This window comes from Asparagus officinalis, chromosome 7, assembly GCF_001876935.1.
Source record: "Asparagus officinalis chromosome 7, Aspof.V1, whole genome shotgun sequence".
Lineage (NCBI taxonomy): Eukaryota > Viridiplantae > Streptophyta > Magnoliopsida > Asparagales > Asparagaceae > Asparagus > Asparagus officinalis.
Genome location: NC_033800.1, coordinates 6,622,128 through 6,639,859, shown reverse-complemented (window position 1 = coordinate 6,639,859; position 17,732 = coordinate 6,622,128).

The window sequence follows — 17,732 nt, the reverse complement described above, 5'->3', positions numbered from 1 at the left end:
TATGTACACAAATATAAGTATATGTTTGTATATATATACACATATGCATATATATGTGTGTGTACACACACACACATACATATATATAAATTATGGGTATGAGGTGACACCTCATTTTTCTAAATGAAGTACCGAGATATAGCCATATGGTAAGGCACATCTTGACAGTCACATCAAAAGATGTGGATCTCACCATAGGTTCTATTCTGTGATAGAAAAATATCATCAGCAGGGTGCATTCGGTCCGGATACGACTCAGATATGGTACTTACCATATCCATATCCGCTTACCCATCTCAGATACAGATTCAGATACATATTTACCTCAGTAAGAAAAATTCATATTCATATCTGCTAAAATCGGATACAGATATGAATATACATCCGGATATATAAGCGGATATGCATGGGGATGTAAAACAGATATGAGAAAACTAGATAGTATTAAAAAAATATAGTTCATGTGATACAAAAGAGTTTATTCATTAATATGTTGATTATATCTGAAAAGCTAAGATTAGATATCTTATCATCAAATTTAACCTTAAATCCATAATCTAAGGATTAAAACTATCGTAACAGTTGTAAAACCCCGATAATTTATGAATAATATAATTAATGTGTGATAAATTATGATATGTGGATATTTAGTATGATAAATATCATTTAATGGTATATGAATATAATATCATGTGTTTTGAGTATAAACAAGTTCATACATGAGAGAGAAAAGAGTTGAAACATGCATAAATGGCCAAACATATGGAAGCTGGAAATGTCCAGCCCGGTCGACCGCCACGGTCGACCGCAGCCCGGTCGACCGCGATACCTGCAGTTTGTTTTTCTCCTGTTTTGAGTTGGTTTCGGATTTCTAAACCCATATCCGTTTTCCCCTAATATATATATGAGTTTTTCACGTTTTTCTCAGTTTTCCTAAGAACCCTAACATCCACCAAAACCCCCCAAACCCTAGTTTGATTTCTTGAAGAAGATTGAAGGCTTTCAAGTGGATTTTCGGGTGATTTTTTTTGGCTTTTGGAGTGGAGATCTCCTTCGATGTTGCTTCTAACACGTTTTCCTACAACCTCAGGCGAGTATCATCTCTGCTAATCCCCCTCCTAGTTTTCAAAACATTTTTAAAGAGTTTTAAACATGTTTTGTAGAGCCTAAATGACTAGTTTATGAATAAAGTTAATCTCTTTTGTATTATATGTATAAAGATTAAGTCTTTTCATGCTAAAAAGGTTGAGAACATTTTTACAGATGTGATTTAGATCTGTTGATGATTTTAAAATATGGTTAATCTAAAGAAAGAAGTTTGATTCGTTGTTTTGAGCTTTTATGCATGTTTTTAGGGCTAATGTATAAAATCATGTTTATAATTGTTGAGTTATTTCCAGATGTTCATATCTGTTGTGACATGTTTGCATACAAGTTTCATGAAGATTTAATCATGTTTGAATCATAAAAACACGACGTGAACACGACATACACAAAAAATTGAGAATCTGGAATCAGGGTTCACGGTCGACCGTCACGGTCGACCGCGTGCAGGACAGAGACTTGGGTAGTCTTTGGAGCCCGTCGCGGTCGACCGCCATGGTCGACGCCAGTTTGTTTTTGGCTGTGCATGTTTATAAGGGTTGGAATTTGGATGTCGAATGGATTTCTCGACCTTATGATGATAGACTATGATATTAGTGATTGTTAAACACCTGGGATTATGGTGAACTTCAATGTGGTCACGCACACCGAGATTTTGTGCATGTATGTTAGACTGTGTTAGATTGACACACTTTTGACATGAGTTAATTTGATAAACACATATGAATAATGTTGTTCTATATGTATCCGGAAATAGGGAGATGAAACCTATTTGTCACAGAACGATTAAGTAAGAGTATTACAAAAGTATAGCTATTACGCGTATCCAGAATATGGAGATAATAAAACCTATTGCTACAGAGCGATTAAGTAAGATCATTACGAGAGTATCGCTATAGCACAATATGATGCACACATAGATAATTGATTAGTTGTAAGCTTTACATTCATGATAGATTACCCGCGAGTAGGGTATTTCCTTTGAGATTTTGATACACCCGTTATGAACGGTAGATATTTTTGTTTTAGCAATTGTTGATATCCTCTTATGTTAGAGCAGATCACTCGAACGTAGTTCGAGATGAGATGATTATTCTTTATGTTGGAGATTGGGGTATTTATCATTGATTATTTATTTTTTCATTCATAGATAGTTATATGAATGATTTGATATATGTATATACTGACTCTATTTTCTATATACTCCTACCCCTTCACCTGGGGAGAGGTGGTGATGATCTCGCTAGCACTTTGACGCTCGTTGTTTTCCCCCCTTTTCAGGCAGCGAGTCCGGCGTACGGAGAGTCGCAGGTTGATGGGACATCTTAGTTGTCCATTTAGCTATTTATTACATTTTGTAGTTATTGCAGAACTCCACATGTAGTCGATTATTTTCAGACTCTAGATTGGTATTTTATTTCATAGAGTTGAGAGATATTGTAAGACTTTGTTTATTTGACTCATTGTATTTGAGATTTAGTTCAGACTTAGAGATATATCTATTTCATTCCAGTTGGGTTCATTATTAATATTTCTTGTGCTTCTTCTGTGTATATTTGGTGTTGTTCTATTTCTAGTTTTGCCTGTCTGTACCTTCATCTATTTATTGTTTCCACTAGAGAGATAACGATTGTGATGGTGAAACATATCGTAGCATGGTGTTTGGTGCTTGGCAGGTTTGACAATCCGGGTTTCACCTGGGACTGCAGCCTTGTGTACCCTGGGGCATCACAGTTGGTATCAGAGCTCTAGTTCAGCATCCTTAGGATCATTCCTGTATCATATTGTGGAGTTTAGGATAGAGTTTCCTAGGGATCATGTATACAGTCCGCTAGGAATCCTTAGCATGAGTGAGGACGTACTATATATGTACGCGGAAAATCTAATATTTTTTTATGATGATCTATTTGCTTTGAATAATAAAGCATGATACGATTTATATGTGATACGATTTACTTATTGGTATATGTTATTTCCTTCATGCTTGAGATCCAATTTACTACATAATAAGCTCTATTTTGGAATTATAGATGTCAGGAAGAGGTCGTGGACGCCGAGTTTCTCGTGCTCGGGGGGTTGAGCAGGGAGCCACAGCAGGCTCCGCAGTACCTAGTGGATCTCATGGCACCATTGGCAGCTCGTATGGCGGCTATTGAGGAGCAGTTAGCAGCTCAGGTTCGTCAAGAGCCTTCCGTTCATGAAAAGGTACCCGTTCAGGAATCATCTATTCGGGAGGAAATACCAGAGAGGACACCAGTGGTCCCACCGACACCACCAGTTGAAAACAGAGCAGATGATCAGGAGGCTTAGCTTCGTTTAGTTGAGAGGTATCAAAAGTTGAAAGCACCAGAGCTCCACGGTTCGACGGATTCTATTGCCGCGCATAAGTGGAAAGGAGATGTGAGCAACATCTTGGACATGCTGAATGTCAACACTGTTCAGAAGCAGAGGCTAGCGGCTTTTAGCCTCAATGGCGATGCAGGAGGATGGTATCGACTTCGTTTCACCCCAGAGCAGAGGATGACGGTTTCGTGGGAGACCTTTAAAAGAGTTAGAGCTGGCTCGTCTAGAGCAGGGAGATATGTCTGTCATGGACTTTGAGAGTAAGTTCATGTCATTGCTTAGGTTCACCGGTATGTGGCACACAGAGGAGCGTCAGGCTCAGATGTTCTTAATGGGACTTCGTCCGGGGTTACGCCGGTACGTAGTATCTCGGAGGTTTCGTTCAGTGTGAGAGGTGGCAGATGCTGCCATGGCTTAGGAGACGGATACAGCTATATTCAACAAGGGCAAGGACAATAGTAAGTCAGGGCAGTCCGAGGACAAAGGAAAAGGAAAGAGACCATTTGAAGGTTCAGGAGGACCCCACCAGCAGGGTAAGGGTCCACATCAGCAGGGTCCCCATAAGAAGGGCCATCAGCAGGACCAGAGAGCGCAGCAGCAGCGCCGATTCTAGGGAGCTTGTTACAATTGTAACAAGATTGTGCACCGAGCGGCCGAGTGCCGTAGCGCACCTGCAGCAGGCCAGCAGGGCTGGACACATCAGCAGTAGCAGAACCGTGCTCAGGGACACAGTCAGGGCCAGCAGGTAAGGATTGAGGCACCTCCAGCAGTCCCGAGGATTGAGGGACAGGTTCGAGCAGTCCAGGAGACCCAGTAGAGGCAGATGGCACCATTCACTCCAGGTGATGCAGAGCAGCAGACCGGTAGAGTGTATGCAGTGGTACCTCGCGATCATGGCACGAGCGGAGCTGTGGTGGATGGTACATTCCGTGTGAATTCCTTTCCAGCACGTATTTTTTTTTATTCTGGCGCTTCACATTCTTTTATCTCCTAGGATTTTTTGATTAGACTTCGGCTTGTAGCTCAGCCGTTAGATTTCCCATTATCTGTATCTACTCCGTTGGGAGAGATGTCTCTAATAGAGAGTGTTTGTAGGAAATGCATCGTCAGCTTGGACGGTTTTGAGTTCGCGATTGATTTGATCGTGTTGCATATGTTTGAATTCGATGAGATTCTTGGTATGGATTGGCTATCTTTGTACCATGTGAGTATCGACTGTTTTGAGAAAACAGTTAGTTTAAGAGCATTTGATGGATCAGAGTTAGTGGTAGCTACCTCCAGAGGCAACCAGTTTGTGGAGTTATTTCTGGCGTACGTAGAGGAGGCAATATTACGGGATCGAAGCGCAGATTTGAGTGAGATGCGAGTAGTCTCAGATTTCCAGGATGTCTTCCAGGACATACCAGGATTACCTCCAGTGAGAGAGGTCAAGTTTTGCATAGAGTTGCAGCCAGGCACCGTACCGATTTCCTGAGCTCCTTACCGTATGACGCTTGCTGAGATAAGGGAGCTATAGATCCAGATCGATGAGTTGTTGTCTCAAGGCTTCATTCGACGGAGTCATTCTCCATGGGGAGCACCGGTCCTCTTTGTGAAGAAGAAGGACGAGAGTATGCGATTATGTATAGATTATCGTGAGTTGAACAAGGTCACTATCCGTAACAGGTACCCATTACCGCAAATCAATGACTTGTTCGACCAGTTGTAGGGAGCGCAGTGTTTCTCGAAGATAGATCTTTGTTCGGTTATCATCAGTTGTGAGTTCGGGAGATGGATATTCCCAAGACCGCTTTTTTGACTCGATATGGGTCTTTCGAGTTTCTTGTCATGCCATTTGGGCTGACCAATGCACCAGCAGTATTCATGGATTTGATGAATCGGGTTTTTCGTCCATACTTGGACCAGTTTGTGATAGTCTTCATCGATGATATTCTTATCTACTCAAGGTCGGAGGCAGAGCACGAGTAGCATTTGAGGTTAGCATTACAGATATTGAGAGAGCATCAGTTGTATGCTAAGTTTAGCAAGTGTGAATTCTGGTTATCAGATGTCAGATTTTTAGGCCATGTTATTAGCCGGGAGGGCATTGCAGTGGATCCGGTTAAGGTAGAAGCCGTACTAGATTGGGAACCACCGAAGATAGTTACCGAGATTCGTAGCTTCTTAGGCTTGGCAGGCTATTACAGAAAATTCATTCAGGACTTCTTGAGAATTGCCACACCACTTACACGCCTTACTAAGAAGGGTGTACAGTTCATTTGGAGCACAGAGTGCCAGAAGGCATTTGAGACTTTGAAGACTAAGTTGACTTCAGCACCAGTATTGGTTATTCCTAGCAGTGATAAGACTTTTGTTGTCTACACTGATGCATCCTTATCAGGTCTTGGCGGTGTATTGATGCAGACCCAGAGAGTCATAGCCTATATTTCGAGGCAGCTGAGGACTTATGAGCAGAATTATCCCATGCACGATTTGGAGCTAGCAGCAGTGATCTTTGCACTGAAGGCGTAAAGACATTACTTGTACGGAGTACAGTTTGAGCTATTCACAGATCACCAGAGTTTGAAGTACCTCTTCTCACAGAAAGAACTCAACCAGAAGCAATGGCGATGGGTAGAGTTTATTAAGGATTATGAGTTTGCCATACAGTATCATCTGGGAAAGGCGAACGTGGTAGCAGACGTGTTGAGAAGGAAGCATCGACGCAGACTAGCAGCTTTGAGGTGTTTACTATATCAGGATCTTTATACCCTCAGCCATTTTGATTTTAGGCCAGAGATTGGCGGGAGCCGTGTGTTCTTAGGAGCGTTATCTGTACAGCCATCTTGGAGAGATAGAGTAGTCGGAGCTCAGTTAGAGGATTTTTGGATTCAAACCCGTAAGGGGGAGATTTCCAAAGAACCCAAGGATGATTGGACTATTGGAGTAGATGGAGGCCTTAGGATGAAGGGCAAGATCGTTATACCGAACAATTTACAGCTGAAGAGGGAACTATTTGATGAAGCTCATCGCAGCAGATATACAGTGCACCCAGGCACGACGAAAATGTACAAGGATCTGAAGAGGCATTTTTGGTGGAGTGGTATGCGCAGAGAGATTTCAGATTATGTGGCTAAGTGTTATACCTGCCAACAGGTTAAGGCAGAACATCAGAGACCTGCAGGAACCCTACAGCCTTTACTCATTCCCGAGTGAAAGTGGGCAGATATTTCCATAGATTTTATAGTGGGGTTGCCTAAGTCAAAGAAAGGAAATGATTCTATCTGGATTATAGTGGACAGATTGACCAAGTCTGCACATTTCTTACCTGTGAGGACGACATATACGGCAGATACGTATGCAAGGATCTTCATTCGGGAGATTGTTAGATTACATGGAGTTCCGGAGACGATTGTATCAGATCGGGGCTCAGTCTTCACATCTCATTTTTGGAGGAGTTTTCAGGATGCTTTTGGCAGTCAGTTATCATTTAGCAGTGTTTTTCACCTCCAGACAGATGGACAGACCGAGAGGGTGAATCAAATTTTAGAGGACATGATGAGAGCGTGCATTATAGACTTTCAGGGTAGCTGGGAGGATCACATCCCACTGATTGAATTTACATATAATAATAGTTATCAAGCTACCATCGGAATGGCACCGTATGAAGCTTTGTACGGGAGACCTTGCAAATCGTATATATGTTGGCCAGAGCCAGAAGATAGTCTATTGATTGGTCCAAGATTAGTTAGACAGACCACAGAGAAGGTGGCATTGATTCGAGAGCGCATTCTTGCAACGTAGAGTCGGTAGAAGAGCTATACAGATCAGCAGAGATGACCTTTAGAGTTCCAGGTCGGAGACTCAGTCATGTTGAAAGTATCACCGATGAAGGGCGTTCAGCGATTCGGTAGACGGGGGAAGCTTGCCCCGAGATATGTTGGTCCTTTCATGATCATCGAGCGTATTGGAGCTGTTTCTTATAGATTAGATCTTCCAGCATCGATGTCGAGTATACACGATGTCTTTCATGTCTCGATGCTTAAGAAGCATCTGCGGGATGACGAGCAGCAGAGAGTGATTAACTCACCAGAGATTGAAATTTAGGATGATTTGACTACCATAGAAGTACCGGTATGCATACTTGCTAGAGAGAATAAAAAGCTTAGAAATAAAGTTATTCCATTAGTGAAAGTTCAGTGGAACCGGCAAGGAACCGAAGAGATTTCTTGGGAGCGCGAGGAGGACGTCCATCGCGACTAATCGCACCTGTTTGGACAGGTATGATGTTAATATGCACTAGTAGAAAATGACATTTTACCTACGGAATAATAGCGACGGAAATTTCCGTCGCTATAACTAGGGTTATAGCGACGAAAATTTTCGTCGCTATTTTTCCGTCGGTAAATAATTTTTACCGACGAAAAATCTTATTTTAGCGATGGATATTATCCATCGCTAAAATAATTAACAATGGATTTTTTAGCGACGGAAATTCTGTCGCTAAAAAGTTCTTTAGCGACAGAAATTTCTGTCGCTAAAGAATTCCTGAGGGAAATTTTTTGGGCGCGGGCGCCCAAATATTTTGGGCTGCCCGCGCCCGAAAAAAAATCCTCTTTCCCCCCCTTCCCGAATTCCTCCCGAATTCCCCCACTCTCTCCTCCCCCCCACCGCTCTGTCCGAAATCCCCCCCCCCGCCTCTCCTACATTTCCGGGCGATCTCCGCTCTCTCCGTCGCCCACCCGTCTGCCCGTTCCTATCCACGTCCAACAGCCCCTCTCTCTCATCGAGGTAACCCCTCTCCTTCCGCACGCCTCAAATCTCTCTGGCTCTCTCCTTTCTCTCCAATCTCTCTCTCTCATCTCTCTCTCTCTCTCTCTCTCTCTCTCACTGCTTAATCTCCTTTCTCCCCCACATAATCTCTTCCTCACTCTCTCCTCTCTTCATGTCGATCGACCCGCGGCGAGCCGACCAACTGTCGCGCTGCGACGTCGCCGAACGAAGAGAGAGGAAAGAGAGGGGAGAGATTGAGGGGGGGGGTAAGAGTGATTTTAATCCTTGTTTAATTGTAATTTAATTTTTACATTTAGAGTTTAATTTTGGTAAAAACAAAAAAAATGAGTGTAAAAAACCCAAACCCTAATAAAAATGTTAAGCTTGATGAAATTATGATATAAAAAATTAAATTTAATTAAGTGTTATGGTTAGCGGTTAGGCGCAGGGTTAGATTAGGGTTAGGGTTATGGGTTCGGTGAGCGGTTAGAGTAAGGATAGGTACGGTTAGGCGAGGGTTAGGTGAGGGTGGGGGTTAGGGTTAGGTAGGTGAGTGAGTGGGGTGAATGTGAGTTGAGATGGGGTTAGGGTAGGGTTAGGTGAGGTGTGGGGTGAATGTGATGGTTGAGATTGGGTGGTTAAGGTTAGGGTTAAGGTAGTGAGGGTAGGGTGATGGTAGGTTGAGGGTTAGGTTAGGTTAGGCGAGGTAGGGTTAGGATTAGGGTTAGGAGGGGTTGGGGTTAGGTTAGGTGAGGTGGGGTGGGGGGAGGGTGAGAGTTGAGTTGATGATTAAGGTTTTTGGTTAGAGTTAGTGGAAGGTGAAGGTGAGGGTGAAGGTTAGGGTTAGGGTTATTAGGTTAGATTTAGTGAGGTTGGGGGTGATTGTGAAGTTGAGGTTGGGGGTAGGGTAAGGGTTAGGTTAGGTGAGCGGTGGGTGATGGTGAGGTTGAGGTTGAGGTTAGGGTAGGCGTTAGGTTAGGGTTTGTTTAGATTATGGTTAGACGAGGGTTAAGGTAGGTTTGGGTTAGACGAGGGTTAGGTTGGATTATAGGTTGGTAAGGGTTGAGGGTTACGGATAAGATGCAGTGAGGGTGAGGGTAGGGCGGGGTTGGGGGTAGGGGTGAGGGTGATTTGAGAGGTTAAGGTTAGGGTTAGGGTTAGGTTAGGGGGGTGAGGGGAGGGTGAGTGATTAGGTTAGGTGAGGGTTGAGGGTGAGGTGAGGTTGAGGTGAGGGTTAAGGGTAGGGTTGGTGAGGGTGAGGGTTAGGGTTAGAGATCGGTGAGGGTGAGGTCGGAGGGTAGGGGTTGGGGTGAGGGTGAGTTTGAGGGTTAAGGTTAGGGTTAGGTTTAGAGGGTTAGGGGAGGGTGAAGGTGAGGGTGAGGGTGAGGGTGAGGGTGAGGGTGAGGTGATGGTGAGGTTGAGGTTGAGGTTGAGGGTTAGGGTTAGGGTTAGGTGAGGGTGAGGGTGGGGGTGAGGGTGAGGATAAGGGGTTAGCGTAACTATTATATCGCTAATTACATAGAAACTACACACACTGTACACTCATATTTTCGAGCCGTAGAATACCCCGTCCAATAAATACTATATATAATCTCTTTATTTACTTGTCACATACGCGTACAGGATCGTTGGCGGATACGAGACCATCTTGTTCGGTCCGATAACTTTTTTGTACGTGTATGTTAGAGGGGGCTTATATATAAATATTTATTGGATCTGTCCAGTGTGGACGGGTTAGGTATGTAAACATGACGTGTATATATGTATTTACTTGTGTTCTTGTGTACTTTCTTTTTGTCAGAGTTTCGGCGGTGCTTACTCGTTGTTCTCCGTGTACAAATTGCGGAGGGATATGCATGAGTATATCCTTCCCACTATAGTGTACTCGGAGAACAGCGGGTAGGTGCTGCCAAAATTTTGACGAATTGAAAGTACACTTGAACACACGTAAATACATATACACGTCACGTTTACATACCTAATGGGATAGAAGCCTTCCTCTGACAGTCGGTCACACATGCAGTCCTCTGAACACACGTTTACATCCTTAAATTAAAATGATATATGTCGGGATATGCTCACTTCCATTAATTTTTAAATTATAGATGCGGACAGTTCCTGACAAATCATTCATGAGCATACTACGTGATCGAAGACATCTAGACATCAGGTACAAGGATGGGATAGAAGCTTTCTTAGCCTACTCTGACACAAACCCTCTACGGTCGCTAAGCGGGTCGATTTTCTGTCCTTGTAAGAATTGCAGGAACGGTAAAATGCTCGCTAGGAGTGACCTAAGTTTTCATCTGTCAATCAATGGATTTGATAGCTCTTATGTATTTTGAAGTCATCACAGTGAAGACGTCCCGGTGATACAATCAGAGGAAGAATTCACTGAAGTCAGCAATCCGACAGTTGACACGACTGATATGTTAGAAGATATTCTTGCAGCGCCGTCGGTGAGTGATGTCAACACTAATGATGTGTCTCAAGAAGTAGATCGATTGATGAGACTTGTTGAAGAAAACGAGTCACCGTTATACGAGGGGTGTAAGGAGTTCACAAGGCTTTCTTTTATGCTGAGGCTTATTCATATCCAAACACTCAGTGGGATAGCTGTTACACATTTTGAGATATTATTAGATTTGTTGAGGAAAGTCATTCTAGGCAGCGAGAAAAGCATCCCCGCGACCTATTACGAAGCTCACAAGATTGTTGATATGCTGGGGCTTGATTACAAGAAGATAGACACCTGTCCTAACGACTGCATCTTGTATAATAAGGGTAATGAAGCTCTGGAGGAATGTCCGACGTGTCATGTATCAAGTTGGAAAGAAGAAGCTACAAGCATATCCGAAGGTGGTGCATCCAATAAGCAGAGCAGAATCCCTGCGAAGGTTCTCCGATATTTTCCAATTGTTCCTAGGATGCAGCAGTTTTATATGTCTGCCGAGCTGGCTGAGAATATGCGATGGCACTCGACAGACCGCAAAGAGGACGTCAAACTGAGACATCCTGCGGACGGTGAGGCATGGAAGCACATTGACCGTATATACCCCGACTTCGGTAAAGAGTCTCGGAATATTAGGCTGGGGCTTGCTAGTGACGAATTTAATCCTTTTGGATTAATGAGCTCTGCTTGGTCTACCTGGCCAGTGTTGCTGACACCGTACAACATGCCGCCGTCGATGTGCATGAAGCAACCGTACATGATACTGTCACTTTTGATCCCTGGAAGATATTCTCCTGGAAATGACATCGATGTTTTCCTCCACCCATTAATTGATGACCTGAAGCTTCTCTGGGAAAAAGGTGTCAGCACTTATGATGCTTATGGTAAGGAGTCTTTCTGTATGCGGGCATGTGGACAATTAATGACTTCCCGGCATACACTAACCTGTCTGGATGGTCGACGAAGGGTCAGATTACTTGTCCGATTTGCATGTCAGACTATGAGGGAAAGTTCCTAAAGTACAGCCGTAAGTTTTGTTATTGGCAACACAGAAGATGGTTGCCTACAGGGCACAAGTTCAAAAAGTTAGTAGGAAAGTTCGACGGCAATCCAGAAAGTAGACCGGCACCACCAAGGCTAACCGGAGAAGAAATATTTGAGCTTCTACATCCTTTACCTAGAAAAATATTTGGAAAAAAAGATTCAACAAAAAAAATCCATTTGGGATTAGGAGAAAAATATTGAAGCAAAAATGGAAGGGAAAGGGAAAGGGTAAGCTATTTCTCAAGGGAAAATCGAAAGGAAATAAGCCTCGTAATGTCCAGTCGCATGGGCGTGTCTCAAAGGGCACCGAACTTCCGCATGGATGGTCAAAATTTAGCATATTTTATCAGCTACCATATTGGAGAAGTTTAAAAATACGTCACAACTTGGATGTCATGCACATCGAGAAGAACATATGCGAGAATCTCTTGAACACTTTGTTGCAGGGCGGGAAAAAATCGAAAGATGGCTTAAGGGCACGTCGAGACCTAGCAGAATTGAACATTCGTCCGGAACTGCAATCTATAGATAAGGGCGACGAAAAGTTTGAACTCCCAGCCTCCCGTGTCACACTATCGAAGGATAAAGTCCACAATATGTGTTTATTTCTAAAGTCTGTGAAGACACCGAATGGTTATGCTTTAAACATTTCAGCAAATGTGCATATTGAGGACAGAAAGATTTTGGGACTCAAGACACATGACCATCATAATCTATTACATCAACTTCTCCCGGTTGCGCTGCGACATGCTGACAAGGAACTCGCGATGGTGGTAATAGAATTCTGCGGTTTCTTCAAGCAACTGTGCTCTAAGGTGATTGATGTTAGGGAGTTTGAAGAATTAGAGGGACGTGTTGCTAATACACTGTGTAAAATGGAAATACTATTTCCACCCTCATTCTTCACGGTCATGGTGCATCTCACAATACATTTAGCATACGAAGCCCGCATCGCAGGACTAGTTCAATATTGCTGGATGTACCCTGTGGAGAGGTATTTATTATTATAATATTCATTTAATATTTGTCAAATTACATTTCTCAGTTCCATTTTGTCACAAATCATGAAACTATATGCTTGTAGGTATTTGGGTTTCATGAAACAACTGATGCATAATCGTGCACGTCCTGAAGGGTCGATCGCAGAGAACTACATAAGTAACGAGAGTTTGAATTTTATCTCTCGTTACTTGCGGGGCGTGGAGATAAGGCTAAACCGTCCCCAACGAATAATTGACGGTATATTCTACAATGATCGTGGGGAGGACACTAGATTCCCCAGAATGGAGCTAGATCAAGCCCACACATATATCCTGAGCAATGATACTACATTTAACATATACGCGACGTAAGTATTTAACTGTTTGAATCAGATTATATCACCTCACAATAATTATCTCTATTTAACCGTTATAAATGCTTCTTGTCTAGGCTTCACATCCAATATGTCTAGACTAATCTTAAATGCAGAACAAAAAATAAGAGAGTTATGGACACCCACTCTAGATAATTCCCTGCATGCCTGAAGGGTGAAGTAAGATCTTTTTACATTTCTGATTCGTATATCAAATATATGTGCCTGCCAATAGATATGTAAACTATTTGCTTCTTTTCTTGAAGGTTGACAAACGGATTACGAATGGGGTTAACCTGTCTGAGAAAGTTTGTTTATATGCCAGAGGTCCTTCTAATGTGGTTAAGCATTATGGAGGTTACTGTGTCAACGACTTTAGGTTTAACATCGTCGGTCTCGAAGAGAGATGACAAACGCAAAACAGTGGTGTGTTCTGCTCCTTCTCGCAACTGTCATACGCTAGTGCAAAAGATCTAAATCCGATACAAGGGGAAATCTATTGCTACGGTCAGGTAGAAGACATCGTGGAGATTTTCTATGGGATTAATAAGGAAGTCAGTCATGTGATGTTTAAGGTTCGTTGGTGTGAATAGAAAAAGGCGAAGGATGACTACGGTTACACAATCGTTAATCTTAACAAGGAAATATATCAGTCTGAAAAATACATGTTAGCTGCTCATGCCAAACAGTGCTTTTATGTCAATGATATAATGAAAAATGACGAATGTGTTATCCTTAAGAATCCGCCTAGAGCCTACATTCATGAAGCCGTGCCTGACGAAGATCACGATGAGGAGGTTATCTTGGCTGACGAAATAGCCGAGGAGTTTTCATTGACACAAAATAATAATCTGGACGATGAAATTGCACTAGCGCGCCCTGATGTACCTGCGATTATATGTGAGCCAAGGCGTAAAGGTAAAAAACATGTCCGCAGCGGAGTCGATAAAACTATAAGAACAGTCCTTTCGTTGGCACGCACACGGTCGCAGGCTATCCGCACACGATCGCAGAGTAGAGCCTCAACATCATCTGTTTGATTGGTTATCATGTATCACGATGTGTCATGTATTATATTATTACCTTTATATTATCTGGTTGACTGGTTATCATGTAGATGTGTCATGTATTATATTATTACCTTTATATTATCTGTTTGACTGGTTATCATGTATCACGGTGTGTCATGTATTATATTATTGTCTTTATATTATCTGTTTAACTGGACATCATGTACACGCGATTCTGTTACCATGTGCTATTTTATTAATTATTTGTATTATATACTTTTGTTGGATATTCATTATGTTTTCAAAGTATAGATGACAAAAGGATTACATAAGAAAGCGCTTGAGAGACTATTTGGTAGACATTCTGGAGGCGATGCACATGCCTCTACGTCATGTATTTTTATTTATTTGTTATATCTGTACATTTCTATAAACTATTAACATGAGCCTAACATTTTTTTAACATTTACTACACAGGAGGAGGAGATGCTACACATGAATCGTAGTCACAGGACACATCACGTGGAGATGTTCCACATGACGTGGAGACACAGGCTGATCCTACACAGTATGCGGAGATACCACCGTCACCGCATGCAGATGTATTGGAGGAGAGGAGATTTGAGCCGTATAGCACAGCTTTAGAAGCTGCGGCACTACCGCCAGATTTTATTACGGATCAGTGAGTCCACGGTCCGGCCAAGGTGAAGGGGGATTGGGATTCTTATCATGCTTTGCACCCTATCGCGCAGCATAGGTACGAACAAGCAAAGCGTAGATGCCTCGAACTAAAAGGTATGAATAAATTTTTATAGTTTATCAGTTATTATTTTAAATTTTTTTCTCAAATATAGATTGATTCATTGTTTCATCCGATTCATTGTTTCGCAGGTACCGGGCGACCTCCTAGGCGCTGCCGCAATGCTACCAAGGAAACGAACCTCATCCCTGATATTCATCGGAGGGCTGTGATCCGATGGGAAAACGGAGTGCCTGTCGGGGCCTTTGTTAATGCTTTTAACAATTTCCTTACCGCTTTATCCAGGAGACATGATTTCTTCAACATTTTTTTAACGTGGAAATCGCAGCGGATTAATGCGCTGGTGGCTTGTTGGAGATATATATGTGTGAGTCATTTATTTTAATTTTCATCATTATTAGTTATTAGTTTATTATTATGCTTAATACACTCATTTGTATCTATTTTTTCTTTATATGCTGAAGCGATTTTTCTTTCTTGATGATAATATTTGTGCCTGGACGTACTGCTTCACGTAAATCAATTTATCGTTCAAGAGATGGCGGTTTGAGGTAAAGAAAAAATATTTTCTTCAAATAACAGAAGATTGAGAGCGATTCTGGCATCTTGACGAGCGTGTGGATGGAGTAGATTTTTTTGTACTTTGCGATTACTGGGACACGGCTAAAATTCAGGTATTATTGAAGTATATATTTTTAATTTATTGTTTGAATTTCTATATTGTTTCGATTTGACATTGTTTTGCAGGCTCAAGCTGAAATAGCAAGGAGGAATCGCAACACGCCTCGCAGTTATGAGCATCACGGGGGCTCCAGGTCCTTCAGCCAGCATTATCATCAATTAGAGCTTGAGGTATATAATATATTAGCTTTTAAGTTGAGTATAATTTATGTGTTATGGGTTAATGATATATTTGAATAAAATAGGGAAGGGGAGATCTCAGACATTTTGCAGATCGTATTCTGACTTCCTGGAGCCCGAATTACGCCGATGAAGAGAAGAAAGCAAAGAATAAGGATCTGGCTATAAGTAGCAGTTCATTTATATATTTAATTTCATATCAATGCATCATTAGTAAGTCGACTTGCCCGGGTTGTTTTGATATATCGCAGGAGAAATTACATGCCAAGGTACAGGAGCAAATGACTCAGTCTCAGGTCTATTCTAACACTCCTGCCCGGCTAAGTAGAGAGGAGGAGGACTCCATCATTGGGACGGTCATTGGACCCAGTAGGAAGAACAGATACCGGTGGAGAGGATCCGAGCAGAGGCCGCACGAGTCTAGTAGCACCTACGAGTCTGCAGCACCACAAGGAACACCAAGAAGCAGTTCATATCAAGACTCGATGGAGCAACGATTAAAAGCGATTGAAGATTGGCAGTCGCAGCAAACAACATATCATCGGGTTGCAGAGGAAGAATGGAGGCGCCGGGAGCAGACCGTATTGGAGTTCACATAATTCATGTCGACTCTGCCTCAGGAGGCATATAGGAGACGGTTTCTGTCGTCACAGGTAATATATATACTTTGCTTTTTTTTAATTAATGATATCGTACATACTGATACACACTGATACAAACTGTTACACACAAACCCTAACTCTAACCCTAACACAAACCTCAAAATATATACTTATAATGTTTTTATGTGATGGTGGTGTTGATGGTGTATGCGTGCGTAGTGTTGGTGGTATTGGTTGGTGGGTTGGTGGGTGAGGTTGGAGGATTTGTGGTTGAGGATGAGGAGTGGGGATTTTGTTGTGGTGGTGGTTGAGGGGGGAGAGGTAGGGCGAGGGGGAGTGTTGTTGGTTGGTGGGTGAGGTTGGAGGATTTGTGGTGGTGGTTGTTGTTGTTGTGTTTTGTTGTGTTGTGTTGTGCCCTGATGTGTGGTGATGTGTTGTGCAGTGTAGTGTTGTGTTGTGTTGTGTAGTGTTGTGTGTTGTTGTGTTGTGGTGTTGTGGTGTTGTGTTGTTGTGTTGTATTACGTTGTGTTGTTGTTATGTTGTGTTGTTGTGTTGTGTTGTGGTGTTGTGTTATGGTATTGTGTTGTATTGTGTTGTGGTGTTGTGTTGTGGTATTGGGGGAATTATATTTATATTTGCACTCTTATTAACGGTTACACACCATTGTTAACGTTTGATTTATATTTGCAGGCCGGGACTTCTTCACAAGGTGCAGCCGGGGGTAGTCATAATGCAGTTGGTGTTGAGGATGAGGTTGATGATGATCAGGAGGATTGATTGTCCTTAATATAACTTTGAAAACAATTTCATGTGTTGTATTGTGTTGTGGTGTTGTGTTGTGGTATTGGGGGAATTATATTTATATTTGCACTCTTATTAACGGTTACACACCATTGTTAACGTTTGATTTATATTTGCAGGCCGGGACTTCTTCACAAGGTGCAGCCGGGGGTAGTCATAATGCAGTTGGTGTTGAGGATGAGGTTGATGATGATCAGGAGGATTGATTGTCCTTAATATAACTTTGAAAACAATTTCATGTGTTGTATAAACAATATTTATTATGTACCTGTCGAGAAACTTTTATTTGCTTTTATTGAAATACATGTGTGATATATGCGTGAGATTGAATATTATACTGCTGATTGAACATGTTTTTTAATTTTTAAAATATTTTTTAAATTTTTTTAAAAAATTTATTCTTTTTAGCGACGGAATTTCCGTCGCTAAAAATACTATTAGCAACGGAAATTCCCTCGCTAATAGTATTTTCAGCGACGGAAAACGTGCACGTAAACGTGCACGTTTGTTGTTAATGGAACTTAATAGCGACGAAATTTCCGTCGCTAAAAAGTTTTAGCGACGGAAATTCCGTCGCTAATATTTTTTTAGATTTTTTTATTTTTTTAATAGCGACCAAATTGTTGTCGCTAATACACTGTCGCTAAAA